Raw genomic sequence first — 14,771 nt, 5'->3', positions numbered from 1 at the left:
AGGTGATGGTCAATAGCAATTCAGGCCAAGCACCACTATTGTTTTAGAAGCATCTTCTGTTCATCGCACTCAATGGCATCCAGTTGGAATGCTCTCAAAATACATACAGATTTAATCAAACTCTTGATCGACAGCTTTAAAAGAAATATTGGCTTTGTGTTTGTAGTTTGGTCATGAAAACATTATTCAGTGACAAATATTCTAAAAGTCCCATAAAAAACAATCCCCTAGTATAAATCAAAGAGGGCAAACCTTGCAAAGCAATATCACTGATGTCTTTTATCCAGATATGATTGATTAGCTGCTTGCCCCAGCCTCATCTAAGTGCCAATCTGTGGTACCCAATACAAGCACATTTGTTCCTAAAAATAGCAAGAAAAGTTGGCCAGACAAAACCTAACACCTTTGGCCTAATAACACTTCACATCTGAATCAGGAAATTCTTCAAAAATAATAGGCTAAAAAGGTACTCACTAGCAACATCTATGCCTCCTACCAGGAACAAAAAAAATGTGCAAGGAAAATGGATTGGAATTTAGAATTTGATTAATAAACGGGAATAAAACAACAGTTGGTGTTACAGACATTGTTAGATAGTCTCTGTACTATCAGGACACTATGAAATCAGAACACTTAACACATCCTCATTTTATCTGCTTAAGAAAAAGTCTCTGACTAGAAGTTTCATAGACAGTTAATAGTATCAACCTGTATGTATTGGAAAGGAAGGAGTATCCACACATTTGATAATAATTCAAGGTTCAAATAGTTCTGAACCTGTATTGTACATCAAAGTTGTGCATACTCTCATTCATCCTTGTCCTGCCACGACATGACCTTGTAAATGTATGCTTAATAGAAGCAAAAACCCCAAACCAGATTATATAACACAGTAACTGAAAAGAACAGGCAAAGGCTTTTCTGGAAATCTGATTTCTGTCAATAACATACACATATATATACATATATATATATAAACAACAATAAAAACAGATCTGAGCACACATTCACAAAATTTTATACTAACTTTTCAAGCCAAATTTGAATAAAACATATTTGAGATACACTGGTGACAGAACTTTTTCATTTTCTTTTTAAATTAGAAGTCAGGGGGGAAGCAATTATACTATCAGCATAATTATACTTTCAGCATTCTTGGGAAAGAGTGAGATGAAAAGGTTGCTATCTCATGTCAAATTTAGGACACCAGGGTAACTTTGTTAGCTCCTCAATGCGGAAGAACTGTTAAAAATAAAAAAGAGCTTAATCTTTTCAGAGCATGAAAACTTCAGTTATGAAGTTGTGAGACTTCATTTAAGTGCCTTTAGTCCAGCCTGCTCCTCCACAGTGGTAAGATCTGACAAGGCACTTTGGTGCAGAATTACACCAGTTTGGCACTGCCATGTAGTCAACTCTGAATCAATCAAAATTTATATTTAAAAAATAATTATGCTAATGTAATTTCCTTAGTAAAGTCACAATAAAAGCATTATTATCAATGTGCATTTAAAAAAAATCAGTTCATATTTTAAATTCCTATTTTACCTTCTACATGATTTTTATCTGAATGCGTTCATAATGCCTGTAAAGTGTACGGTACTTTACCAGCCTTGACACACTAAAATGCTCTCATAAATCGTATTAAAGAGGTTTGTTAAGCATTTCTAATACAGTATAATGCTGCTAATGCCAAACAATAGGTGATAGCCTGAATCATAAATGCTTTTCTAGACGTGTTAGAATTGGTTTTTAGCATTGGATGTTCTGGTCTGATAAGACAATCCTGCACTAAGACAATCAGTGGAAATCAGCAATTGGCATGAAAATTACTGTACAAGAAATTGCCTTGGCTCTTTCTCCCTGCACTCTCATTATGCCTTTGTGAACTCTATAAAAACAGATTAAAGTGAAAATTCACAACTAGGAGAGACTGACCAGTAGGAAAATACTTTCCAAAATTAACTAGAAGGATCTTAAATTTTAAGAGAGGTTTGATACTTAAGAATAATGACATTACAAGAATTCTTCTTGTCAATCTTGTATTTCAAAATGGGTTCAGCTGTTATTCCATGCAAGTCACACTTGAACTCATTGAATATATCCTTTGCAATGGATCCAATCTCTGCCAACCTCAGTTGTAACACTCAACTTGCTCTTTTTTTTTAATAATAAGATACATGCAAATCTATTCACATAAAGGATAATGCAGAATAAACAATGGTGAGCTAAGAATGAAAGTTTGGGGATTGTTTCTTTTTTTTTTTAACCGAAACAACTTTGGTCCTGTTACTTTCAAACAATGAAGCCACATATCCCAAATGAGTTCTGAGACACTTAGTGCTAACCCCACCCTGAATTTATGTTATTTATTGCTTTCAATCTTCTGGGATTTAAGTTTCATACCCATTTTCTGTATCACTGTACAAGACATACGGGCTGCTAAGGGCATCTGTACTAAGACACAGCTGTGAATTGAACTACTGATGCCAAATCTAAAAGGTATTTAATTTTTAATAGCCAAAATAAACTCTCTCTGCCTTGTTTTCTTTCTTAGAACAGATGCACAGTGAACTTAGTCTGCATGCTGACAGGTTTTTGGCTGCTTGTAAATCCTGAAAATATTGATCAGTTAAAAATATTCGGATGCTTGCATCTCTCAATTCTGCTTACCACAGCCTTTCTTCCTGGTCAGCTAGGAGAGCACCAGCAATTTTGTTATAATGATAAATGACCCTCATAGACAGGTCACTCTTTTTTACCTAAAGCCACAATTTTCTCCTTCCTTTAGGTCACAACCTGATTTTTCAGGGTGACAGATTTATTACTTTCTTTGTGTGCTAAAAAACAAATCACCAACAATTGCTCAAAATACAGTCCTGTCACAATAACTTTGAGCACTTCCCAGCCAGAATGATGCAACACAAGGTTTTTTTTCCTGTTTTCAAAGCAGCAAAATCCCTTTTACATTTACCACAGCTGTTGCAAAGAGCCATTTGGATCATTTCATTATACACAACATGTCCAGGCTACTCCCCAAAGAATAAAATATTTAAAACATTATTAAAAGCAAAAGTAAGTCTTTCATAATAAGAGATGTCACCTTTTTTTAAGTGAGGATAATGAAAGAGTAGCTGGCCTGACTGAAGAAGAGACTTCTGAGTGGAAGTAGTAAACCAATATTTGCCAGAATACAAGTGAGCTTTAAGAGCATTTCTATCACATCCCAAATATCTGGATGACTGGGGAAACTCGGGATTATTGTCCCCTAAAATTTGTCTTTCTAGTCCTCCTCTGTCTCCAGGAAGACTTTTTTCTAATGGGTTTGGATAACACAAGGATTTCAGGATGCTAGTCCCATGCATTATCAAAGAAACTAAGACCTCTTTTGGATAGGAGTAAAGCCCAAATCCTCGATCCCCAAATCCTTGGCCCAGCTGCAGTTCTGCCCACACTAATAGCTATCAGATCAGGGACAGATTGGCTTGGATGCCTGGATGCCAGTTCTGTACAATCAAAACCAACAAAGGACGCCAGAGGCAGATATACATCTTTATTCCCTGATGCAGCTTACAAATAAATGCATTATTCGCTTATGGCCTGCCTCATGAATCTGCTATCAAGAACAATTTAATTATATTTCTCAGAAGTTTGTAACATTCAGTCATATAAGATTCATCATCTCCTTTACTGTGATGCTGACCGAGGTTCTTGTTTGTAAAAAAAGCACTAAAACAACAGTTTCAAATATCAACAGTTAGAAAAATATTCAAATCACTCCAAAATACATAATTTGGCACAGCTGAAATTCTACAGTGCTGCAACTGAGCTTCAGCCCTACAATCCACACACTGGTGAAACTCCTACTGAGCTCAAGCTTCCCACATAGAGACAAGGGGAAACAGTCTGCACAGGGTATGTTTTATAGTCTGTAAACTCCCAAAGCTGGTCTATCCAAACTTCTCATTTTACACAGAGGCTCAAACCCTGATTAGTTCTAGTTTTGACCTCAAAATAATATACTTTTTACTAAGCTGCTGTCCTTATACTGTGCAATGTTTGTAATAATATGCTGTTAAACACGCACAGTGTAAATATATAGTGTAAATATATAGTGCTGGTTAATGCATAATTTAATAGAACAACTTTTGATAACCTGTGTGTAGTACTGTAGAGTTCATAAGGTAACAGATAAAAGCATAAGGAAAGCAATGAAGCAGAACTATTTCATTTAGAAACCAGTGCATCCTTGGGAATAACTCTAAATAAGGTCATTCGAATGAAGAGCATAGCTGAAACTTATATAAAAAGATACTCTGACAGAGCAAGTGATAAAAGGAGGAAAGCAAGCACTGAAAAGTCCAGAGGTAAAGCAATTACGTGACACCAAGAAAGAAAAGCTTCTTGGGCTAAAAGACCTGCTTCTGTGTGTCAATTCAAGTGTCATTAGAAGTCCAAAGACACAGAGCTAGAGAAAGCACTAATTTTCACTGTATAACTAGCATTATACGTCAGTCTTTTGGGTACAAATTGAGACACTGTGGTCTTGTATGGCTTTTTCTAACTGTGCTTAACATGCACATGGGGATCCCAAGCTGTCTCATGAGATCTCAATATAATGCTCACTTTGTCCTACAACTTACTTTAGATGAACACGTTTGCAGATATGATCCTTTTTTTTTGCCACTCCACAACATATTTCCCTGCTCCTAAGCTTTACCTCACACAATTTGCAAAAAATGCAAGCACCATCTAGTTGCTTTTAAAGAATTTTGATTGCCCTCCCAGCTGCAAACTTGTACATACGGCTGCCTCCAGCTGGTAACCCTCCATTTCAGAAGAGCCACATAATCAAACAAGTTATTTCCATTTCCCCCGATGGTTCTGATGAGTAAATGTCTGAGATGTCTTCTTTTATATATATATACACACACACACACATAAAATCCCACAATCCTAGGACATGCAGACCTTTCAGTGACTTTCAGCATAAGTTCTGTGTAAGAAGAGGATGGCTTGAGATACAAATTCTCAGAAACAGATGTAACCATCAAGTGAGCTACACACACCATCCTTGTACTCTTTACGGGAAAACATAGCCTGAAAAAGGCTGCTTATCTTTACTGATATGTGATGAAGACTATTTTCTCTATGAGGCTTTCTGCATTGTCAAAAGAAATTACTACCTTTTCAAGCCTATCCCCTGAAAGAGTTGGTGATCATTAGCCAGTTTTATTCTATTTACTGAGATAAGGTTTATAGCTCTGATACAAGACAAAATTCTCTCAAGCAGCTCACACACACCTTTTAGCACAGAAATATCAAGATATCAAAAGATGCAGTCTTTACCGTGACAGCTGCCGAAGTAAGACTGACTTACTACAAGGTAGACACTGACTAAACAAGCAAAAAATAACTGAATTGTGTGACAGTGTTGTGTCAGTTTATTGTCACTGGGTCACAGAATACTCTGGGCAGACAACTGTTTTGCAAGCTATGACAAGACATGAAACTGAAACTGCTGCATTAATTTCACCTGTCTTGCCCATAGTTGTATAGGTCACATTCTGGGACTAAACTGATCTTTTTTCCCCCTCATATCTGAAAACTGGCAAAACAAGGCCAGTTTATTAAACTTCAGATTTTTCCCTTCCTTCCTATCAGGGTAACGTATGAACCTATACAAGGTGCTTTAACCTGGTAAGTAAACAAGCCTGCCCACCTGGAGTCATCAGGAGAAAAATCTAAAGACTTGCAAGCTGGTTTAAACACACAAAACTGGAGGGAGCTTCTCACCAGAGTTGTTCACATGCATCTCAAAAGCTCATCTGCCAGGCCCTCTCATGATTACGAGCCGGAACGTGCCCATTAGACTCAGAGCAAAATAAAAATCATACTGTTGTACCAATACAGTGGGAAATGCTAAATTTCCTTGCATGGGTGCCAGCCAGCACAGCTGCTAGAACAAAAGTTAATGTTCAGAACAAAACCACCGTGCTGTGACCTCATTCTGAACATGGCACTTTCCGAGCTGAAGGGATAGGCAGACAAAAAAAAGACAAGAGTAGCCATGGGGCCTACCCTGCTCCTACCTCTGCTTTGGGTGAAGCAAAACTCTGCCTCCTAATCCAGATTAAAGAAATTAATGCCATGAAACATATGGGCAAATTTCAAAACAGATTTTCCTCAGCTAAACTTATTTCTGTTGAATTTTAGGAACAACTATTGCAAGCAGAAATAACACTCAGAAACCACGTATACACAGGCTTTTACCAGTTTACTTACTTATACAGAAACCTGGGGAAATGCTGGCATCAGAGAAAAATGCAACTACAGAAACTTGGAGGCAAGTAAAATTCTGTTAGCACAGTTTGCATTTTTGTTTGCTCACAGTAATTTTTCCCCAATATTTCTGGCTTTCTTCCCTTTGACTCTAATTGAGATCACTTCCTTGTAAGGGTGACTTTGTGCCTCTATGTCTTTAGGAATCAAAAAAAGACAGGGAAGTCCCTGGTTTGAGAAGTCTGGCAGCTAAAATCATGGGTTTCCTTCCCTTACTTGTCTTATACCTCACTAAATGTTTGACGGTCTTGTTCACTGCTTCCCTTCCTTATTATGAAGTTTTCAGTGATTTAATTAAATGTTTACCAAACTATTTGCAATCTTAAAACCAAGGCCCAAAGATGTCAGTTAACAGCTCTTAATGGTCAGGGTTGACAAGGATTTGTCTCAGCTTACCTGTTTCAATCAAAAAACTGTATCAGTGACAAGGCAGGTACAGTTCTACTCACCGTACTCAGGCTACATTGAAATGAGGACCACATACACCAATATCACACATTTCCAGAGCATGTTTCTAACTGCATGTTTTGTGCACCTTAAAGACAAGCAATTCTGCATTACTGCAACAGCCACAAATCAATGTGAGGGATTTTCACTCAGATTCTGTTTTAACTCTATGCACAGGGTTACCTAATGTGTGTTTCACAGCTGTAACAACTAACAGCTCAGGTGCAGACAATGAGCCATCGACATTTGCACATATGAATATCAGCTGCTACGTTTAGCCAAAGCACACATCTCTGCCACTGTCAATCCCTAGGACCCAGCAGGACACACACTTGGATTGCACAAGACACCTGCACATGCCCTGTGGAGCCAGAATGGTGAAATCCCAGCAGACAGAGAGATAACCACAGAATGGAAACAGTAGCACATTTAAATGCCTCCTGCATTCGATGAGGCAGCTTTATCAGGCAAAACTGAGCTTTTGGCAGGACATCCCAGAGCACATCACTTCCCACCCCCTCGTTCCCCCAGTTTAACTTCTGCATGCCTACCCTTTAAGGACCTCAGTCAAAGATCACTGCTGTCAATAAACTTACAAACACAGAATCATTTTTCCATGAAGGATCAAATCACATCAGATATTGAACCGCCACAGGCTTCACAATGGCTTCGTGCACACATGAGGCAGCTACCGTGGATCAGCTGTTACAGTTGATCAGTTGCTTATTCCTGAGGTGATGGAGTCATATTTATCAGAAATCAGAGTTTTGGCTTTCATTTAATGGTCTAAAATTCAAGTTCTGCACACAGAACTTAAGCTCCTGAGATGCAGCCCTACTAAATCAAGAAAAATTGCTCAGCTCTTTCTACACCTATACCATTATTCTGACACTGGCTCCTTTCACTTGGATGCCTTCTAGCTTCCACTGTCTCCTCACATGTTGCTCGAGAGTCAGTTTTCCTTTTCCCAGGCAGCACAAGCAGGCAATATTTGCCCCTTTTCAGCATAACCCTCCCAGCCTCTTCTCGCTCCAGTGTGAACAGACAGAAAATACAGCAAGCCATCCTCATTGGAATAACCACACAGATAAATTCACAAGTTATTTAATGAACAAAGCATCTAAAGAAGGCTTTTCCATACTTTGAATGGCACTAGTCATTCAGACCATAGTAATATGTTACTTTTATTCCTGGGCCTTTGAACTCCTTCCCACCCTGAGCATCAGATCAGTAAACACTAAAAAACATCCCATTAGGTAGCCCTTTTTTTAATTTTTACCTCCTTAAATCTTCAGTTCTCATCTTTTGGCAAAATCCATTTAAACAGGGCCCACAAGTTAATGGTTAAACTTGTTGTTTGTAGTACCATTAATATAGGTCAAGCAGCACAATAGTTACAACTGCTGAGGGGGAAGGTACATAAAGACACAGTAAGCAGTTCAGGACCTTATTACAACATGTCTATCAAATGCAGGGTTACAAACAATGTGCCTGATTCATCAAAAAGATAACTTCTGCTGACAGTACACACTGTTCCCTGGAGTCTCTTACACATGGCTCAAAAATTAAAATTGGAAATGTAAACTACACAGACACATTCTTGCAAATGTGAGTACGTTTCAGCGCAGTGAGTGCTTCTATGCAAAATAACAGATATAGGCAGTGGAATTAATTCAGCCCTCATTTGCATCACCGAGTACTGGAGAAATCAGCAACAGCTATGACTTTACTCTGCATTTTCTCTCAGGTAACCAAGGGAAGAATTTGTCCCACCAGACCCAAGGACACACATTTTTCACCGTGGGATGTGCATGCATAATGCCTACAAGAGGGATTACCTTATGCTTTATTCAAGAATATTCAAAAGGACAGACCTCTGTGCCTCAAAAAGTTAGTATTTCAGCAACACTGACAGCAAATACTTTTTCAAAACTAATGGCGCCTTAAAGTTTCACAACATGGATTACTTATGCTCAACATCAGTCATTCACTCTCAGCCAGTTTAAATAGACATCATTCCTGATTTGGGTCCCAAGATCCCTGGCCAAAGTTCCCAAACTAAATTCCCAGGTACTTTGCTGGAGCAAAAGCAGAAAGAATAGCCAAGTCTCAAGATGCACAGAATTTACTACGTCCATTACTGAGACACCTTCCTCTTCTGAATGATTAGCATCATGAGAGCATGCAGAGGGACCAATCCCATTTGCAACATGAGGTTGGCTTCCCCCAGCAAAACCAAGCATGATAAACCCAGCTTTTCTGACCAAGCATTTTGAAAGTACAAATAGCATTTCAAACAGTTTCTCACTCTTAAACTGAAATATTTCTAATGAAAAGACTAATGCAAAATGATTTTAAAAACCTCTATTCATGCCCAAAATCTAGCAACTGTAATAGCAAGAGGACCAGCTTGTCTATTGTTAACCTAGGGTGGAGGAATCAGATTAAATTTAAGCAGGATGATTTACTGTGTATAACAAGTTACAGAACTGATACCAGACAAACAGAAGTCATTGCATATTGATGATGTACATATATTCTTTCAGACTTCTTTGTTTTCCATTGATAAAAATTGAAGAGAATTTTCTTGCATTTCTCTCACTGATAGAATACTTTACATTTTTGTGGTACCTGCTATTTCTTATTTCAATATACTTTATGAACCTTGTACTAGATCCTCAGCAAGTGTGAATCCCCATAGCTCAATACCAACTTTATAAAACTCTTTTCAGTCATGCTACCTGTAGAGTGATTAACTGATGTTGCACAATGCTGTAGAGAGAAAACGGACATGTCACAACAGCATGACATTAAAACAGCAGATCTCAGGCATAATGCTACAAATATTTTATGAGATAAAAACATCCTGTTGAATCGCAATTTTAAAACACTGCTTAAAGTTCACCAAAGGTATTCTAACAACCTTGTGGATTTTACAGACTATTGTGTATGTCTCATCAGAAGTATTTTCCATTAAATCAGATCATGTCACACAGTTCAAAATGCACTTTTGGCACTTTTCAAATTAACATGTACTATGCAATAAAGACAGATCAACAAACTACTCTGCCTTCTCATTGTGTTCATGCTGGTAGGGCAGCCCAGGTTATAAAATTGTTTGCTTCAGCACAAATTCCAGCATTATGAAGGGGTTTTTATGCATTCATCTGGACATCTTTTCTATTCCATATTATAGGTTCTCTCTAATAGCTTCATATGTTGCGCTTCCCTCACTGGGATGAGATGTGCTCCACTTTAGCACAGATGTACAGGAAACCCTGCTACAGAATAGTTCCTCCCTATTAACAGAGCTGAATCCTTTTTGTATAGAAATTGTTTATAATAATGAAAATACCATTGCCCCACACTATTGTTTTCCTGAACATCAAAAAAGACTTGATTGAATTCATTTGGTAATTAATTTAAAAAAAAAAAGGAGAAATAAAGCAATGCAGGGTTAAAAAAAGTCCACAGAAAGTTAAAAACAAGAAATGTATCAGTCCAGAGAATGTGATGTAATTGCCTGTAAAAACACATGTGACATAGTAGGAATAAGACTGCTCCCTTAAGTACTCAAGGGAATCTCTGCCCAGTCATCCAGGAAGCATGAGGCAGTTGTGCCCTGCTCAGATTTCTAAGGGAAGGGTTTTGTCTTCTCCCACCCACCACTGCCACTTCACCCAAAGTAGATATCTGAATCTGAATCACCCAAAGTAGATATCTGCTGAATTTCAGCTAACATTTAAAATGGGGAAAGAAGACATTTATCAACCCGACAGAAACTAAGCTAGACCAGTTCTCTTAGCCTCTAAAATGTTGTTCTGATTATGAAGATCTGTGTTATATTTCAGTGAATTTCCCCTTCTGTTATAGAAACTTCCCTGTTTAAATGCAGTTTTAGGATGGATACAACTAAAGCTGATGATGTTGCTAAAGCATTTGGTAAATGTTGATAAATCAGTACAATTCCACAGTAATACTTCCATTAGGTTAGCTGGTATGACAACAATTCACTATAGCCCTAATTTAACACTACACCTTTGTAAAACTGGTGTTAAATTATGAAAATTATTAAGCCCTATTAAAACCATTGAACAAAACAAAGTTCCTTATTAATGAATACATGTAGCCACTTATAAAGCAGGTGCACAGCCCTGGAAATGAGACACTTGGCTGTGAAGAAATGCAGAGTGTACTAGTGATGCCTTATCCAAAGGCATGTGCACACTGTGTGGGAAGGGTATCAAGGAGGTTTCATCCGTAAGTTATATACTTTAGTAATGATTCTCCTCTTGGGGGGCATGATAACATGATAAACCATTCCAACCAAACCATAACACGACATTGAAACACGACCAAACCATTCCAAAACTACAAATAGCAAGCTCTCCTTTACAACACTTCAGTAACATGGTAGGACAATAGGGCCTTTGTGCTTCAGAGAGACTCTAGGAGTGAATCGTATCATTACAGTGATGCAAAATTCTTTAAATTGCTTCTCAGAACAATGGTATAAAACAATTGAGGCTTAAGGAGAAGCACAAAGTACCACACACTGCAGACAGCTTTCAACCCTGTGAGCAACGAAATCAAGTAAGATAAAGTGAGGATCACCTCCTCACTAGCCAGCCACTTCAGTCTGTCTGCTTTAAGGATCATTCTTTTTACCTTGCACAAGCAGAAAGCTGCAGGCTTTCAGATCCAACCGTCGAAACTCTGCCAGGTCTCAGGGTTTCCCTGTGTATGCCAAGGTCTTGCATGGAAGACCTCCGTTTTCTTGGAGGTTTCATTTTCAACATGTTTAACTTGTATTTTCTAATTAGCTTATCTCAAAGATGATTTGGCAGAATCAAAAAACTTAACTGTGGTAATTCTGGTATGCTTATATTTTGCACAGGCTGGTCAAACTGAAACATACTGTGGGGTCACAGTTGTTTTTATAGATCTCAAGCCAATACACCATTTTCAGGTATGGTAAGTATGTGTTAAATTTGAAGTTCTCAACAGAATTACCTCCCATGTATGAGGCCATCAGGCATATTGACATGGTTGCCTGAGCTGAAGCCTTTCTCAACAAGCTTCTGCAATAGGATCAGGATTAGTTTCAAATCCCATAAGAATTTCTTACGAAGCCCCAGAGCTAAAGTTTTCAAGCATTTGCTGTGGTGTTTGTGGTTTTTACTGAAAAAAGTGGTTGGTTCTTATTGTTGAGGTTTTTTTCAAAACAGGACAGGGCCTTTTCATATGGCAAAACTACTGAGACTGTAGCTTTACAAACTGTTCTGCTCAAAGAAAACTCCTGCTTTCACATAGCCCAGACCTGGAATGGGGTCCCAATAGCCCCTAGCATCCAAAGTAGTCAGAGGAACTTGGAAACTGAAACGTTGTGGATTTCAACTTTCCAGCAGAATAAAACTGCAAAACCAAAAGCCATACTGCAATTAAGGCAAACACTACCACAGGAGGTGAAGGAATATACTATAAATTCAAAGGTTAAAAGCAATCCTTACTTTTCCAGACTACTGTGTAAGAGTACAGCCTTTAGGCTGCTATTACTGCCTGCTATTTTAGTGTTGCACGTATAGAATATTTGCTGTACGCTGTTTTATGTAATCATTTCTTGTAGCAGCAGCAGTCCTATTACTGCAAGCAGCAAAAAAGTCTAACCTGGGAACATCCTCAACATCTGTATTTCAGAAGGTTCTCAGTGCAGGTATCAAGACTCCAGACATACATGGGAAGAAGCAGCCAGAGCAAAGCTGTCCACAAGCAGAAACAGTAACAGGCCAGGCAAATAGAGAAAAATTACAATTACAGCCAAAAGGGAGGGAGAATAAAATCAAACAGCAACAGAATAAGAAACAAAATATTAAAATGCTTGTGCTTGGAGTAACAACGTGTGCTTTTATTCGTGCTGAGGAAAAATTGTTGGCTAGAACTATTTCACTTGAATTCTGCTAGCTACTTAAGTCTGCTGATACTATAGGACAAATGATACAAGCATTTCAATTAACTTGCTGCCAAAATCCTAGAGTCTGTTGCAAAACTACAAAAATTCTGCAAACTTTTGAAATTCCAAAACAACAACTTGTCCCTTCTCAACATTGTGTACAACTATAGTGGCAGTGACTTGACTAAAATAGTTCTTACCAGGATAAGGTAGGAAAGGATTCTAGGTCATTTTTTCTTTTTATAAAGAAAACCACCGAGCTTGTTGAAATCTCCATCAAATGAAGCCAGTGTCTCTCTGTCACCTAAACACTGATCTCAAGTCACAAAGAACTTCCACTCCATCCCATTCCTCTTCTGTCATTCATTTGCCATTTCCCCCAGTGTGCTGTGGTTAAATAATTGATAAACATTTATTTATTTTAAGCTTAACAGATGCTTGTTCCAAGACAAAAAAAAAAAAAAATCAAACATGCATATATATAGTGAGAGAGAGAGAGAGAGAGAGGGAGAGAGAGTGTGTATAGTTTGTGAAACTCTGATGCCTTAATGAATGAATTCTGTAATTTCTTCAGATACAAGGTAAGGGTCCAGGGAAGGCAAAGAGACTTCTTTCACAGCCAAACAGGAATGTCTCCACTAGCATCCTACCCTCACTATCACATTCAGAGCTTGCCATCCGTTAATATGAAATGACAAATCAATAGCTATTGTTCAGCCACTATCTCCCATCAACTGATGCCCGAGTGTCAGACATGGCACTGGGTTAATGGTAAAACAAGGCACAGGGATTGTTTTTCAAAAGCATGACTGAGCTACACATTACGTATGTCTTGGCCCTAGCTTCCTCATCTGATCAAGTGTTCCATCCCCTCTGGAGACACTAGTGAGCAGCTAGGAAGGGCTATGCATGCACACAGCAACCACCTGGCTTGGAGCTAGTACAAGCTTTTCATAGGCAAGACCTTGAGAAGGTCAGTAAGTGTCCTGTCCAGGCCTCACCAATGGAAAAGACCCTGGTCTTCTTAACTGCCCCTCATTGTGAGCTATAGGAGCAAAATCCTTTCCCCCTCATTAAAAAAAATTTAAATTAAATTAAAAACTCAACTCTCTATCTATAGCAATAATCCTAGGACAATCAGATAACTCTCTGAAAAGCCTCCAGATTCTAACTAAAAAGCACTTCAAGCCCCCAGCAAGTCCGTGTGCTTTGTTACAGGAGTAGTTACCACCAGTTCATAGGAAGAGATGAGACAAGCACCTACAAAAGCCTTCAGGGGAAAGCAAGAATCAGTTGCACCCTAAGAGGAGGCAAACTGGGAGTTAAAGGCAGCAAGAACAAACACTGAGTAAGGAACTCACCAGTGGAGCACAGTTCCACAGCAGAAGAGCAAGCCAAGCAGAGTTGTGCCAAGTTCTACTGATGCTCCAGTGGTCATTTTGCAGAAGCAATAAAAGCAGCCACAATCTGAAGTCAAGCCAGAAAATCCAAAGAATAATTTGAGACAATATCCCCACCCAGCAGAGCTCGGAAAAGGGTCTACGCTCCCAGCTGGAGTTTAAGTGAGCAGGTGGCCCCGGGGGCGGGAGTTGAGTGGCACCCAGGTGAAAGTGATCAGAGCCATTAAGGGCCGTTACCGACCTGGGGTCCTGACAAAAGTTTCCCTTTTTTTTATCATCCTACCATTGCTTTAGTGAAGATCTCTTATGTGGATACATGTTTGGTAATACAGTATTTTCCAGAGGTCGTTAGCAAGTCCCAGTCTTAGCTGTACACATTCTTGTCTGGGCCACTGAAAAGCATTTCAGTCTAATGGGATGGTACACAGGTGACAAGAGGAAAGGCAGAGTATCAATTTGGAACAAGAATAACCTGAGTTTGCAGTTAATAAGGGTACCTGTACACCTGTTCATATTTCCTGGTGAATAGAGGCACCCAGAAGCCCTAGCCTGAGACAAAGAACTCAGTTCAGGCACCATACAAACAAGATTTGCATGCCATTGCAAATGTAGTAACAGTCTAATTTAAAGCTGGG

General features: G+C 38.7%; 1 long non-coding RNA gene across 1 annotated transcript in view; it reads right to left on the bottom strand.

The window, feature by feature from the left end:
* Nucleotides 1-14,252, bottom strand: part of LOC146434025 (uncharacterized) — a 79,987-nt gene extending 65,735 nt beyond the window's left edge. Inside the window, exon 1 of the long non-coding RNA XR_014853798.1 lies at nt 14,098-14,252. This is a non-coding gene — a long non-coding RNA (uncharacterized LOC146434025). The remainder of the gene's footprint in view (nt 1-14,097) is intronic.
* Nucleotides 14,253-14,771: the final 519 nt, after the last annotated feature.

This window comes from Lichenostomus cassidix, chromosome 8, assembly GCF_008360975.1.
Source record: "Lichenostomus cassidix isolate B80296 chromosome 8, HeHo_3.0, whole genome shotgun sequence".
NCBI lineage: Eukaryota > Metazoa > Chordata > Aves > Passeriformes > Meliphagidae > Lichenostomus > Lichenostomus cassidix.
This window is presented reverse-complemented; position numbering and strand designations above follow the sequence as displayed.